Source organism: Tachyglossus aculeatus, chromosome 9, assembly GCF_015852505.1.
Source record: "Tachyglossus aculeatus isolate mTacAcu1 chromosome 9, mTacAcu1.pri, whole genome shotgun sequence".
Lineage (NCBI taxonomy): Eukaryota > Metazoa > Chordata > Mammalia > Monotremata > Tachyglossidae > Tachyglossus > Tachyglossus aculeatus.
The window spans coordinates 41870222-41887015 of NC_052074.1; the positions used below are offsets into that span (position 1 = coordinate 41870222).

General features: G+C 45.2%; 1 protein-coding gene across 1 annotated transcript in view; it reads left to right on the top strand.

Annotated features, from left to right (window-relative positions):
• MBD5 (methyl-CpG binding domain protein 5) overlaps window positions 1-16794 on the top strand; it is a 228469-nt gene that overhangs the window by 809 nt on the left and 210866 nt on the right.

Sequence of the window (16794 nt, forward strand, 5' to 3'; positions counted from 1 at the left end):
CCCGGTTGTCGGTGGGATTAGAGCTGCTTGGCCATTTGTGGACGCAGAATGTTTTTGGCCTGGTGTCTGATGGAGGTTTGGGCCGTGGTGCTGGAGCGAGTTTGGCTTGGGTGTTGGATTTTTTTTTCTTCCTTTTTCCGTGGTTGAAATTTAGATTTTTCTCTTTTGTTTTGGTGTGTCTTCCAGTTGTGGTGTCCAGGCTGGGCCCAGGGGTGGGTCGGGGGAATTAGTGAATGGTTGAAAGAGGTTGCGTTGGCTCAGGTCGCGCTCGTTGTCTACTTTGTTGGTGAAATGTTGGATTTGTGAATTTGATGCCTGAAAGGTGTTTGGTGTTGTCGGCTTCCGTGTCTTCTCCCAGGCTTGGCCCTCCATAACGTTGGAAATAGAGACTTGTAGAAATTGGACGTTTGCTGTCAAACGTTGGTAAATTATCAGAAGAAGTCACCCCCTGTTGGAAAACTTCCTGTTCTTTGAGCTTCACGGGAAGGCCTGGGCTCTCCATCGCGAGTATGCCGGCTTGGGTACCACTCTGAATTTTAAACCAGATTATTTATTCGGTGATTATAAATGGAGACGAGTTCCTCCTCTCTTGAGTCGCTAAATCACATGGCCGACCCCGTGTGAGGGAAAATTTTCTGAAATGGCATTTTTGAAATTCTGAAGTAGGAGTTGGGCGAGCGGACTGACAGGTACGACCCAAGTTAGACTTAATCAAAATATTAATTAAGATCACTGCGGCGCATTTCTGGACGGGGTCTGTTTTTACAGGATTTCCTTCCAATTGAGTAAGTGCTTTCATTGCACAAATGCTACCGAGTGTGTTGCTGAACTCTGAGGTAGGCCCTTCAGGAAGACATGAGTTAGAAAATGGGATTCTGTTTCACCCATAAGCATTTGTTCCTTCTCCTTTATACGAAGGGGGGAATGCACACACATACACACACACACACACACACTCACACGAAACCTTCCTTGAAAATGCGTTAGTGTCTCCGATCCCGTAATTTGTGTCAGCAAAAAAATATTCTTGTGTAAAGCAGCAATTTTGTGATCAGGCTCGCAATGCGAAAACAGCAATTTGATCAGCCCGGAAAGGGTTGGAGAAAACGAAATCTGAAAGGATACTTGACGTAAATATTATGAAGAAGCGATTAGAGAAGCAAGCAGGCTACAGCCCTGACGCTTTTTTTGGCTCTTAATTTTGTATTTCTGATATTGTCGAGCCATGGGAGATTGACGCACCGGTCTAGTGTGGGGGGAGAAATGTTGTGGGGGTGGTGTGTGGGTCGTAAATTTGCTCCCTACGTTGTTTCTCAAAACCGGACGGTTGCTCAGAAAAAGAATGGCAGTTCCCAGCACATCCCTACCATTTCCATTCTCTCCCAGATTTAAATATTTCTTGCGTCTCATTCTCCGAGTTGACATCGGCGCGGTCCATCCTCACGTCCAAGTTGATCCACCCAACGTCGCCATCATTTCCAGTCCCCCCTCTGACCTTCTGGCCTCAGATCAGAAGCAGGCCAAGACGCGGGCACGAGGTAGCACTTCAGCCAAGAAATCCATTTAAAGGGAAGGAAATCGTGGGGAAAACTGGGGTGGGTTGGAAAGAGTTTGCCCAGTAAGCAGCCGAGTCAAACTTCTTCAACCCGCGTCTTGAGTACAGTGCCTTTAAGTGAGGTCTATTCGTCTTTGAGAAACTCTCTCTGTGTCTTTGAAGACTTTTTATCCGCCAGGAACTCCTCGTGAACTGTCGATTCCCATCTAACCGGAGTAAGAGCGTTGTAGCAAGCACTGTGGACTGGGTAATGTTCTCACCGTCGTTCGGAATATGGCAAAACCGCGGGGCCAGCATTGTTGGGTTAGTAATGATTTTATTTTGGTTTGCATCATCTCCTTATCTCTAAAGCATTTTGAGAACGAGACTTCTATATTTTTAAGCTGTTATGTCAGGCCTCCAATTTGCTTTGGCAATAGCAATCTCATGAAAATATATACATTATATATATATATATATTTTCCTTCCATTTAGATGTTTAAGGAATCAAACAGTTACACAGAATTAAGCAGAAAACGGTTGGTGTTTATCTTCAAGTGCGGCTTTCTCGCGGGTTCTTCAAACGGGGATTGTTGATTGCTGACTGACCAAAGAGGATGGATGGGTTATCCAGGAGTTTAGAATTACCCTTCTCCAATTATTTTTCAAGTTCAGCTGTCATCCAAACGGTTGTCAACTTTTGGGGAAAACAGTGGTATAAACCCTCCTTGGACAACTTAGCCTTTTCTTCATTGGATTTCTTTGGGTATATTTTCTTCACTATTATGTGAAAGGGGTCCAGAGAACTTTTTTTGTGAAAATAAGTCCAATTCGAGAAGAGTCGTGCCGGTCATTGCTTGCCACTGCGCGTGTTAGTTGCAGCTCTTTAGCTCAAAAATTTACCATGATTGTAGTGCTTTATCATTCCCAAATTCTCCACTCCACCCCAACTCCTATTTCACCTCCCCGCCGTCAATTCAGATTGAAAGCATAACTGTAAATCATGAAGTAAATCAGTTATTCATCAGGAGAAATAAAAACATACGTTCCCTTCCCAGAAACAGGTTTGGGATAAAATGTTAACAAATTGTTGAATTTTTTTTTTTATAAATGGTGGTCTTTTTTCAGGTGAAGGCCTTTAATCCCCAAGAAGCAATAAAACATGCTACTGGACTCACTGTTGGGCCCTTCCGAATTGCTTAATTTTTAAGATGAATAATGCAGGTAGGGCCCTTTGGACAAAATCTACACTCCCGCAGTTACTCAGGTGCCTCCTTCCAGGGTTGTTTTTGGGGGTCTTTTTTTTTTTTCTTAATTACCAGGACAATTATGTCAGGCCTCAACCTGCTCCAGAGAGAATACTTTCTTTCTATTTAGGCTTTTTAATGGGCCTGATTGGGCTTCTCTAACCAAGTTGGGCGTCAGTTCAAAATAGGCCTCAGAAGTTACCAGAAACTGAAGTCGCATCATTGTCCTTTCCAACATATCTGAGAATTTAGAGCCCAGCACGTGGGGGCATTGTTTTTGTGGCTCCAGATAATCTGTTGCTCATAATTTAGAGATTATGTAAGTTAATAATCGTATTCCATTAGGTGAAAAGAGAGTGTCTTTGCGTCTGGGTGAGCCTTTGAACCTTGTTAAAACTGAGCGATATCAAGAACATTTCCTACCAAATAGACAATTTGCATTCCCCTTTTTCTCCCACTTTGGACTAAGAATACAGCCTATGGAATTTCCATTTCTGGCTGCCGGTTTCCCCCCAACTTTACCGTCCAGCAGATTTTATTGTGTGTAGTGGAAAAAAGTGATGGTTAAAAACGTTTGTAGAATGAAAGTGGTTGTTGGGGGTGGGAGAGAGAGGGTTTGGTGAATGGGTGCCTGGAGGACTGGAAACACAAAGCCAATTAATTGATAGCACTGTTGAACGTCGGACCTATGGAACAGACTCTCCTTCCCTTCCTAGATAATAATAATAATAATAATAATGGCATTTATTAAGCGCTTACTATGTGCAAAGCACTGTTCAGGTTACAAAGTGATCAGTTTGTCCCATGGGGGGCTCACAGTCTTCATCCCCATTTTACAGATGAGGGAACTGAGGCCCAGAGAAGTTAAGTGACTTGCCCAAAGTCACACAGCTGACACTCAGCAGAGCCGGGATTTGAACCCATGACCTCTGACTCCAAAGCCCAGGCTCTTTCCCACTGAGCCACGCTGCTTCTCTGTAGAGAGTAGGTATAGCATATAGTCCACAACCCCTTGTCAAAAACTGTTAGGAAGAAGCAGGGTTTTTTTTCCCCTCTGGAATTTACATTTGGTCCAAATGTTGGTAAAAATTTGGTGCTTTAAGATTTGGGGGTTTACTCTGCACACGGTAAGCGCTCAAGAAATAGGAATGAAAAAAAATTCGTAGTTTTCCCCAGTTCCGGAGGCCCAGTCAGTCAGCGCCGGGGCTCATAGGGGACTTCTTATCTCCGATAGCGGGGCGGGATACTGAACCAGCGTGTCCAGGAGTTGCATCTGGAATTGGGGGAAAAAGGTTGAAACGCAAGGCAGATGGGGAAGTTGGTTGCGCTCCTCCCGCGTGGGTTCCCGGACGAATGGGAGCGGAAGCCATCCGGTGACCAGGCCTTTGGAGAACTGGGTGACCCCTCCTTCCCTTCCCCACACCACCTGTATATATGTATATATGTTTGTACATATTTATTACTCTATTTTACTTGTACATATCTATTCCATTTCTTTTATTTTGTTAGTATGTTTGGTTTTGTTCTCTGTCTCTCCCTTTTAGACCGTGAGCCCACTGTTGGGTAGGGACTGTCTCTATATGTTGCCAACTTGTACTTCCCAAGCGCTTAGGACAGTGCTCTGCACACAGTAAGCGCTCAATAAATACGATTGATGATGATGATGATGATGATGACCCCCGGTCGGGAAAACCGTTGCATTTTAAATCCAGCCTGCCCTGTCGGTCTGCCTTCTTGTGCAGCTCGTTGACGTTAGGGCGTCACGACGCACGACTCACGACGCACGACTCACGTTCAACCCCACCTCTTAGTTGGTTTAAATAGGTTCTACTTTTCGTTACAAAAAGATATATCGGGATCGGCTGCGTCTCGAATGCCGTCTCCATCGTTTGAGACCTCACTGACGGGAGGAGGGGCAGAAAGCCCCTCGGGAACACAGCGATCTGCACACACAAAGTAAGCGCTCAATAGATAGGATGGAATGAATCAATGGATTAGAGGGGGAGCAGGTGGATAGCATCCCCACAGCACCTGTATATACGTATTTATTACTCTATTTTACTTGTACACATTTACTATTCTATTTATTTTATTTTGTTAATATGTTCTGTTTTATTGTCCGTCCCCCCTTCTAGACCGTGAGCCCGCTGTTGGGGAGGGCCCGTCTCTATATGTTGCCAGCTTGGACTTCCCAAGCGCTTAGTCCAGTGCTCTGCACACAGTAAGCGCTCAATAAATACGACTGAATGAATGAATCTGAGGCCGAGAATGCCGGTTTCTTTGGGGGGCGTACAAGCTGAGAGGGGCTTCCCATAGCTGAGTGGGGCTGGAGACTCCGGGGTTCCACAAACGTGATACGTTTTTATGTTGCCAATTTTACTTCCCAAGCGCTTAGTACAGTGCTCTGCACATAATAAGCGCTCAATAAATACGATTGATGGTGATGGTGATACGGTCGCCCCGAGCAAAGTGTCCCCGTGGGTGGAGGGAAGTCAGGCCCCGCACGGCCTCAGCGTCCGGCCAATCCCGCCATGACCCACGGTTGGCCTTCCCAGGGAGAGGAGGGGGACATGGTCTGTCTGGAGATCAAAACCAACCCCTTTCATTTATTCAGTCGTGTTTATTGAGCACTTACTGTGTGCAGAGCACTGTACTGAGCGCTTGGGAAGTCCAAGTCGGCAACATATGGAGACGGTCCCTCCCCAGCAGCGGGCTCACAGTCTAGAAGGGGGAGACGGGCAACAAAGCGAAACATGGAGACGGGGGTCAGAATCGTCACAACGAATAAAAGCAGCGTGGCTCTGTGGAAGGAGCCCGGGCTTTGGAGTCAGAGGTCATGGGTTCAAGTCCCGACTCCGCCACTTGTCAGCTGTGTGACTTTGGGCACGTCACTTCCCTTCTCTGGCCCTCAGTTATCTCATCTGCAAAATGGGGATGAAGACTGCGAGCCCCAAGTGGGACAACCTGATCGCCTTGTAACCTCCCCCGCGCTCAGAGCCGTGCTTCGCACATAGTAAGCGCTTAATAAGTGCCATCATTATTATTATTATGAATTAAAGCTATATGGACATCGTTAACAAAAAAAACCTCCTTGCCCGTCCAGTCTGACAGCCCTCATGACCACTTGGTCCGGGGGAAAAAAAAGAAAACATTTTTATTAGTTTCTGTTCATTTCCTTTCGAGAAGAGAAGGAATGTGTGCTACCCTGTGCCAAATATTCCGGGCGGCATCAGAGCTGATGGGTAACCTAGGCCTTTAGCCCATTAAGGAAGTCTCCTGGCTCGAAAACAGCTACCGGGAGGGTTTTTTCAGGGTTCAGGGTAAGGTCCGCAACCCCCAACTCTGTAGGGAACGTCAGGATTGTCTACAGTTGGCATCACATCGACGATGATCGACGGTTTTTTTCCCATCGCACGACGGCGATCCGTCGGCCAAGGGGAAATCCCGCAGTGGACTATTTGACGTACGATTCCTACTGCTCAAGGGGTGGTGTCCGGAAAACTCAGAGAGAGAAGGACTCCCCTTTTGCAGCGTACCCTGCTAGGGGTGTCAAATAACTGTGCTATGGCAGTACGTGAAGGAAACACAAATGAATTCACGGTAGCCAGTCAAAAATCCAGTAGAAACTCTAGTTATTTCACTTTTCTTACTGAAGGTGTACCTAAAAAGTCTGCATTTAGAGGGAGCCTCTCTCGGAATCATTAATTCCAAATTCCTTTTTTATCCCTATTAATGTCAGCCAGTCGTATTTTATTGAGTGCTTACTGTCCGCAGAGCACTGTAATGACCACCTGGGAGAATACAGTCTAATAATAATAATAATAATAATAATAATAATAATAGCATTTGTTAAGCGCTTACTATGTGCCAAGCACTGTTCTAAGTGCTCAGGGGGAGACAAGGTAATCAGGTTGTCCCACTTGGGGCTCACAGTCTTAATCCACATTCACATGAGGTAACTGAGGCACAGAGAAGTGAAGTGACTTGCCCAAAGTCAAACAGCTGACAAATGGCAGAGCCGGAATTCGAACCCGTGACCTCTGACTCCCAAGCCCGGGCTCTTTCCACTGAGCCACGCTGCTTCTCTAATAATATAATAATAATAATAAACGGATACACGTTCCCTGCCCACAGCGAGTTTACAGTCTAGAGGGGAGACAGACATTAATATAGATAAATTCATTCCTTCATTCAGCCGTATTTATTGAGCGCTTACTGTGTGCAGAGCACTGTACTAAGCGCTTGGGAAGTCCAAGTCGGCAACATCTAGAGACGGTCCCTACCCACCAACGGGCTCACAGTCTAGGAGGGGGAGACAGAGGACAAAACAAAACATGTGGACAGGTGTCAAGTCATCAGGACAAATAGAATTAAAGCTAAATGCATCTCATTAACAAAATAAATAGAATAGAATATGTCCAAGTAAAAAAAAAAATAGAGTGATAAATCTGTAGAAACATCTATACAGGTGCTGTGGGGAGGGGAAGGAGGTAGGGCGAGGGGGATGGGGAGGAGGAGAGGAAAAAGGGGGCTCAATCTGAGTGAGCTCTCATTAGGGCTTTGATTAGAGATGGTGTTTGTTAATAATAATGATAATAATGGCATTTGTTAAGCACTTACTATGTGCAAAACACTGTTCTAAACGCCGATATGGACATGAGAGCCGCGGGGCTGGGAAGGGGGATGGGGAGGGTTCCCTATCCAGACTGTAAGTTCATTATAGGCAGGGAATGTGTCTGCTCACTCTGTCAGATCGTACTCTCCCAAGCGCTGAGTACAGTGTGCCCGCACGTAGAAGCGGCGTGGCTCAGTGGAAAGAGCCCAGGCTTTGGAGTCCGAGGTCGTGGGTTCAAATCGCGACTCCGCCTACTGTCAGCTGCGTGACTTTGGGCAAGTCACTTCACTTCTCTGGGCCTCAGTTCCCTCATCTGGAAAATGGGGATGAAGACTGTGAGCCCCCCGGGGGACAACCTGATCACCTTGTAACCTCCCCAGCGCTTAGAACAGTGCTTTGCACATAGTAAGCGCTGAATAAATGCCGTTAAAAAAAAAACAAAAGCGCTTACTAAATACCACCGTTGGATGATAGGGGGAATTTTCCTTCGCCGTACTGGAAGGTCAGCGTTTGGAACGTCGATGGTTTCCTACCCACGGCAGCCGGTTTGGTTTAACCTTGTGCGGAGCGTTAGAAATCACCGTGTTCGTCGTGGCCAACCAATCCCCACTCTGCTGTACACAAACCAAAAAGTATGTGTAGCAACTAGTATCTTGTGTGCACACACAGGCAGAAATTCCGCATGCGCCTGGTCTTGTCTCCCTGGGCCCCGCTGCTTCCGACTACACATCGAATCCCGTCTCTGCCAATTGTCAGCTGTGTGACTTTGGACAAGTCACTTCCCTTCTCTGGGCCTCAGTTCCCCCATCTGTAAAATGGGGATGAAGACTGTGAGCCCCCCGTGGGACGACCTGATCTCCTTGTAACCTCCCCAGCGCTTAGAATGGTGCTTTGCACATAGTAAGCGCTTAATAAATGCCATCATTATTATTATTATTATTATTACATGGAACAGAGTCATTTTGAGTCCCTTGGACATTTGCCAGCATGTCAGCTGTGTGACTTTGCGCAAGTCATTTAACTTCTCTGTGCCTCAGTTCCTTCATCTGTAAAATGGGGATGAAGACTGTGAGCCCCCCGTGGGACAACCTGATCTCCTTGTAACCTCCCCAGCGCTTAGAACGGTGCTTTGCACATAGTAAGCGCTTAATAAATGCCCATCATTATTAGTATTACATCAAACAGTCATTTTGAGTCCTGCGGACCTTTGACAGCGTGTCAGCTGAGTGACTTTGGGCAAGTCACTTAACTTCTCTGTGCCTCAGTTCCTTCATCTGTAAAATGGGGATGAAGACTGTGAGCCCCACGTGGGACAACTTGATCACTTTGTAACCTCCCCAGCGCTTAGAACCATGCTTTGCACATAGTAAGCGCTTAATAAATGCCATCATTATTGTTATTACATGGAACAGAGTCATTTTGAGTCCCGCGGACCTTTGACAGCGTGTCAGCTGTGTGACTTTGGGCAAGTCACTTATTCTCTGTGCCTCAGTTACCTCATCTGTAAAATGGGGATGAAGACTGTGAGCCCCACGTGGGACAACTTGATCACCTGGTAACCTCCCCAGCGCTTAGAACGGTGCTTTGCACATAGTAAGCACTTAATAAATGCCATTATTATTATTATTATCTACCATGGAGGCGCGCTTTTTTAATGGAGAAAGGGCGAGGTCAACCCCGATTCTACAGGTGGAGAAGCAGCGTGGCTCAGTGGAAAGAGCCCGGGCTTTGGAGTCAGAGGTCATGGGTTCAAATCCCAGCTCTGCCTCTTGTCAGCTGTGTGACTTTGGGCAAGTCACTTCACTTCTCTGGGCCTCAGTTACCTCATCTGTAAAATGGGGATGAAGACTGTGAGCCCCACGTGGGACAACTTGATCACCTTGTATCCTCCCCCAGGGCTTAGAACAGTGCTCTGCACATAGTAAGCGCTTAACAAATGCCATCATTATTGTTATTATTAAGTGCCCCGGCGCCTTTCCGAAATGTAGGGGCCCTCTCTTGGATCCCATTGAACGGCGGGTGCACAGATCGCGGTCCGAACGAGAGACTGCGGCTTCCGAGAAAGGCCGGGGGAATTTGAGGGGACGGTTGTTAGAACTCTGGTCTGACAGGGAGGAAATAGGAATAGCGATGGGAACCCAATGACCAGAGAAGCACAATCTATTCCGGTGCTCGACCTTGTATTCCTTGGGCTCGCACAATCAATCAATCAATCAATCAATCAATTGTATTTATTGAGCGCTTACTGTGTGCAGAGCACTGTACTAAGCTCTTGGGAAGTCCAAGTTGGCAACATATAGAGACAGTCCCTACCCAACAGTGGGCTCACAGTCTAAAGGGGGGAGACAGAGAACAAAACCAAACATACTAACAAAATAAAATAAATAGAATAGATATATACGAGTAAAATAAATAAATAAATAGAGTAATAAATATGTACAAACATATGCATATGTACAACAACGGACTGAGCTAAGTTGACTCATATCGGTTGGGGGCTGCTCCGTATCGGCATGAAGAAAATGAAATTTCAAATGAAAGGCGATGCCCAGTTTGGAGACCTGGTGACTCCTTTTCTTTTTAGGAAAATACATAGAACTTGACCCCCTCTTATACATTGATTGGAAAGTTAAAAAGTAAGAAATTTCCTCTACAGAAGGTGAAGTGGAACCAAAACATACTGCAAATCAAATGCTCGTTCCAGACTAGGTGGGGGAGCTTTGACTGGTTTAGACAAAAAAAAATACTCTGTCCAAATGAAGCAAATGAAATTTCAAATGAAAGATGATGCCCAGTTTGGAGACCCGGTGACTCCTTTTCTTTTTAGGAAAATACATAGAACTTGACCCCTCTTATACATTGATTGGAAAGTTAGAAAGTAAGAAATTTCCTCTAGAGAAGATGAAGTGGAACCAAAACATACTGCAAATCAAATCCTCGCTGCAGACTGGAGGGGAGCTTTGACTTACTTAGACAAAAAAAAAATACTCTGTCCAAACGAAGAAAATGAAATTTCAAATGAAAGGCAATGCCCAATTTGGAGACCCGGCGACTCCTTGTCTTTTTAGGAAAATACATAGAACTTGACCCCTCTTATACATTGATTGGAAAGTTAAAAAGTAAGAAATTTCCTCTAGAGAAGATGAAGTGGAACCAAAACATACTGCAAATCAAATCCTCGTTCCAGACTAGGTGGGGGAGCTTTGACTGGTTTAGACAAAAAAAAATACTCTGTCCAAACGAAGAAAATGAAATTTCAAATGAAAGGTGATGCCCAGTTGGGAGACCCGGTGGCTCCTTTTCTTTTTAGGAAAATACGTAGAACTTGGGCCCTCTTATACATTGATTGGAAAGTTAAAAAGTAAGAAATTTCCTCTAGAGAAAATGAAGTGGAACCAAAACATACTGCAGATCAAATCCTCGTTCCAGACTAGCGGGGGGTGCTTTGACTGATTTCAACCAAAAAAAAAAATACTCTATCCAAATGAAGAAAATGAAATTTCAAATGAAAGACGATGCCAAGTTTGGAGACCCGGTGACTGCTTTTCTTTTTAGGAAAATACATAGAACTTGACCCCTCTTATACATTCATTGGAAAGTTAAAAAGTAAGGAATTTCCTCTAGAGAAGATGAAGTGGAACCAAAACATACTGCAGATCAAATCCTTGTTCCAGACTAGAGGGGAGCTTTGACTGATTTAGACCGAAAAAAAAAAAAACTATCCAAACGAAGAAAATGAAATTTCAAATGAAAGACGATGCCCAGTTTGGAGACACGGTGACTCCTTTTCTTTTTAGGAAACTACATAGAACTTGACCCCTCTTATACATTGATTGGAAAGTTAAAAAGTAAGAAATTTCCTCTAGAGAAAATGAAGTGGAACCAAAACATGCTGCAGATCAAATCCTCGTTCCAGACTAGCGGGGGGGTGCTTTGACTGATTTCAACCAAAAAAAAATACTCTATCCAAATGAAGAAAATGAAATTTCAAATGAAAGACGATGCCCAGTTTGGAGACCCGGTGATTCCTTTTCTTTTTAGGAAAATACATAGAACTTGACCCCCTCTTATACATTGATTGGAAAGTTAAAAAGTAAGAAATTTCCTCTAGAGAAAATGAAGTGGAACCAAAACATGCTGCAGATCAAATCCTCGTTCCAGACTAGCGGGGGGGTGCTTTGACTGATTTCAACCAAAAAAAAAAATACTCTATCCAAATGAAGAAAATGAAATTTCAAATGAAAGACGATGCCCAGTTTGGAGACCCGGTGATTCCTTTTCTTTTTAGGAAAATACATAGAACTTGACCCCTCTTATACATTGATTGGAAACGTAAAAAGTAAGAAATTTCCTCTAAAGAAAATGAAGTGGAACCAAAACATACTGCAGATCAAATCCTCGTTCCAGACTAGAGAGAGAGCTTTGACTGATTTAGACAAAAAAAAAATACTCTATCCAAACTTTTTTTTCTCCCCCTCCCTCCTTTATACTGTTTTGTCGCACGGGAGTTCTTGCTGAAGGGTTTCTTGGCCATTTTCGAGGCTGTAATCTAGTTAAAAGGTTTGTTTATGCTTCCCATCTCTGTTCTGCTGATGGTATTAGAATGCAGGCCAGAGACAGACGTCTTAACTGTTTATAACATTCAAACTTCAATTAAAGCTGCAGTGTTCAGTTTACTACATATATCAGGAAGCTCCTGCCAGCGACAGATACTTGTCAAAAAGATGGGCCTACTCTGTCACCGCTCTAGGATTCACCCAATTTCAGGCTTTCCTAGAAAAATAAATATTTTTCCCACGGCATTTATTATTGCCCATTACTTTTCTCGCTCTAATATTCATTTCAGAGATGTGTAGTGCGAAGACTAAACCCGGAATGGGGAGATTTAGACTGGAATACGTGTGGGAATTTCACAGTGTGTCTTTCAGCAGATATTAACCGTGTGTGTGTGTGTGTGTGTGTGTGGTTATTTTTACGTCTGACCGTGATACTCGTGTGCAATCGCTCTCTCTGGCCTTCGATGAAATTTAGCCGTTCGGAAAGAATTGTATACGTCCCATGTCTCTCAGGTCCACCGACACCTTTGTAGAAACCGTGGAGGGAGAATTTTAGGTTTATTACATTTACAGTTAAGTCTTGTGCGAACAAATAGAATGGACTCGTTTCCCTTTGCAAACTCTCGATTAGGCTACTCACGGGGCTTGAAAAATAAGCTAAAATTGCACCTGTCTGGAGGAAAAAGTTGTCTCCGGCCAGAATATGTCTTTTCCCCCTTTCATCCAGGTCCTGCTTCTCTCCCTCCTTCCCCCGGCCCCACCGCAGTAAAACCAAGAACCCACAGCGTTCCTTATATTTATAAATATATATATTTATAAGCGTTCCTTATATTTACACAGTAAGCGCTCAATAAATACGATTGATTGTTGATGATGATTATAAAGAGACTAGCTCCTTTTTAAATCCCTCGTAATATGGATTTTTTTACAAAAACCTAAGGTTGCATTTTGGACTGCCGCGCTTTGTGGTTTTTACGTTTCAAGTCCGTCGGGAAACGGACTTAAAAGGTTTTTAGGGCTAGTGGAAGCACTGAAGAAATGTCGCGTCCTGAAAGGAGACTGCGTTTTGTTAAGGTTGTTTGGGCAAGCCAACAACAGCATTTGCCTGGTTTTCATTTCTCTAAATAGCCATGGGTAGACCTGCCGTCCGTGGTTTTCTCGGGAAATAAATTCCGGCCTCGGTGGGTGTGTAAGACCCCACCTGCTCCCGCGCGATATTTGCAGTGCGTTATTTTCCTTTTTTTTTTTCCGAATTGGAAAGAGAGACCGGCACACAGAGGTTGTGGGTGGGGGAAGTGAGAGGAAGAGGGGAAAGAGGAAATAAGCCAGGTAGATTCGGATCATCATCATCAATCCTATTTATTGAGCGCTTACTGTGTGCAGAGCACTGTACTAAGCGCTTGGGAAGTACAAATTGGCAACACATAGAGACAGTCCCTACCCAACAGTGGGCTCACAGTCTAAAAGGGGGAGACAGATTTTAGGATTTTAGGATGATTTCAGTCTCTTTTGTATTATTCATTCATTCATTCATTTACTTATTTATTCATTCATTTATTTACTTATTTACTTATTTATTTATTTATTTATTTATTATTTATTTATTTTTTATTTATTTCGGGGAGCGAAGACCCGCTCCGGCCGGCGGAGTTTTCGCCTCCAGACTGCGATTGCGTAAACTCATCATCATCCTCAATCGTATTTATTGAGCGCTTACTATGTGCAGAGCACTGTACTAAGCGCTTGGGAAGTACAAATTGGCAGCACATAGAGACAGTCCCTACCCACCAGTGGGCTCACAGTCTAAAAGGGGGAGACAGAGAACAAAACCAAACGTACCAACAAAATAAAATAGATTTTATTTATTTAATATATAATATATATATATATATATATATAAAATTTATCCGCGGGATCCGTTGACTGGCTTCCCGGGGCCACCGTTTCCGCTGATTTACAAAACCGGGTGACCAAATAATAATAATGTTGGCATTTGTGAAGCACTTACTATGTGCGAAGCACTGTTCTAAGCGCTGGGGGGGATTCAGAGTGATCAGGTTGTCCCACGTGGGGCTCCCAGCCTTCATCCCCATTTTCCAGATGAGGGAACTGAGGCTCAGAGAAGTTAAAGTGATTGCCCAAGGTCACACAGCAGAGATGTGGTGGAGCCCAGGATTCGAACCCATGACCTCCGACTCCAAAGCCCGGGCTGTTTCCGCTGAGCCACGCTGACCGAAGACGGAAGAGAGCTGATGATGTTCCTGGATTCGAGCGCTTAGTACAGTGCTCTGCACATAGTAAGCGCTCAATAAATACGATTGATGATGATTGATGATGGATTTCGCCAGGGCCGACTCGGGACTATTGTCTCGACCGCCGTACTCCTCAAATTGTCGGAACCAGCCGGAAAAACGGTCTGCAGGGAGCTTGGACCGAATGAAAGATTTCCGAGAAGCAGCCTGGAAAGAGTGCGGGCCTGGGTTCGAACTCCGGGCGAGTTGCTTCTCTGTGCCTCGGTTTCCCCAACTCGTGGTGCGGTGGGACAGCCAACTTGTTGCCAACTTGTACTTCCCAAACGCTTGGTACGGTGCTCTGCACACAGTAAGTGCTCAATAAATGCGATTGAATGAATGAATGTATGAATGAGTGACAGAGCGTGCGTGTGGGCACTTTTCTGTGCCTCAGTTTCCCCAACTCGTGGTGCGGTGGAACAGCCAACTTGTTGCCAACTTGTACTTCTCAACGCTTAGTACAGTGCTCTGCACACAGCGCTCAATAAATACAATTGAATGAATGAATGAGCGTGGCTCAGTGGAAAGAGCACGGGCTTTGGAATCAGAGGTCATGGGTTCAAATCCTGGCTCCGCCAATTGTCAGCTGTTTGACTTTGGGCACGTCACTTAACTTCTCTGTGCCTCAGTTCCCTCATCTGTCAAATGGGGATGAAGACTGTGAGCCCCCCCACCGTGGGGCAATCTGATTACCTTGTAACCTCCCCAGCAGTTAGAACAGGGCTTTGCACATAGTAAGCACTTCATAAATGCCATCATTATCATCAAGCGCTTAGTACAGTGCTCTGCACACAGTAAGCGCTCAATAAATACGATTGATTGATTGACAGAGAGTGCGTGTGGGAGTTGGAGGGTCACGGGGTCTAACCCCGGCTCAGAGCCCGGGCTTGGGAGTCGGAGGTCATGGGTTCGAATCCCGGCTCCGCCGCCCGTCAGCTGTGTGACTTTGAGCAAGTCATTTCACTTCTCTGGGCCTCAGTGACCTCATCTGGAAAATGGGGATGAAGACCGTGAGCCCAGTGTGGGACAACCTGTTAACCTTTATCTGCCCCAGCGCTTAGAACAGTGCTCGGTACATAGTAAGCACTGAACCAAAACCGGCATCATCATTTATCTGCCGTGTGACCCGGGGCAAGTCAGTTCACTTCTCTGGGCGTCAGTGATTTCATCTGTAAAATAGGGATTGAGACTAGGAGCCCCACGTGGGACAGGGACTGTGTCCGACTATATGTTGCCAACTTGTACTTCCCAAGCGCTTAGTACAGTGCTCTGCACACAGTAAGCGCTCAATAAATCCGATTGATTGATGGATTGATTTGCTTGTGTGCGGCCCCAGCGCTTAGTACAGTGCCTGGCACCTAGTAGAGAAGCAGCATGGCTCAGTGGAAAGAGCCCGGGCTTTGGAGTCAGAGGTCGTGGGTTCGAATCCCGCCTCCACCACAAGTCTGCTGTGTGACCTCGGGCAAGTCACTTCACTTCTCCGAGCCTCAGTTCCCTCATCTGGAAAAATGGGGATTAAGACTGTGAGCCCTACGTGGGACAACTTGATCACATTGTATCCCCCCCAGCGCTTAGAACAGTGCTTTGCACATAGTAAGCGCTTAACAAATGCCATCATTATTATTATTAGTAAGCGCTGGACAAATATCCCAATTATTATTATTGTTAAAATGGGGGTTGGACCTTCCTCCGTCCTACTTAGACTATGAGCCCCAGGGGACACAGAGCCCGTGCCCGACTGATAAACGTGTTTCTTCCCCGACACTTAGAACGGTGCTTGAATCATAATAAGTGCTTAACAAGTACCATTTTTTTTTTAATAAAAGGAAAAACAGTAAGCATGTCTTCAGAAAGAACAAGAACTATCAGACTAAGCTAATCTATTAAACCAGGATGGCTTTGGACGGCTCACTGTGGGCAGGGAATGTGTCAAGTTATATTGTTGGGGTCCTCTCCCGAGTGTTTAATACAGAGTAAGCGCTTAATAAATATTATTAGTTGTAGATATTGAGGGAAAACAATGGGAAACGGCATGGCGAAGTGGACCGAGCGTGGGCCCAGGAGGGAAAAGGTCAGGATTTCCGATCCCAGCTGCGCCACTTGTCTGCCGGGTCACCTTGGACAAGTCACTTCACCTCTCAACTTGTACTTCCCAAGCGCCTAGTACAGTGCTCTGCACACAATAAGCGCTCAATCAATACGACTGATCGATTGATTGATTCTCTGGGCCTCAGTTCCCTCATCTGTCAAGTGGGGCTTGAGACTGTGAGCCTCACGTGGGGCAGGAACTGCGGCCAGCCCGATTTGCTTGCTTCCACTGCAGCGCTTAGTACAGTGCCTGGCACACAGTAAATGCTTAACAGATGCCATTATTATTATTATTATTATTACTAATAACGCACATGAACCTGGTGGTCTCCTATGGCCTTTTGGTCGTATCCTCCCTGACAGACCCAACCGAAACTGGAAAAGTAGCTTCTAGACTCATTTTTGCTCCTTGTCTGCTGTGTGACCTTGGGCAAATCAATCAGTCAATCAGTCAATCAATCAA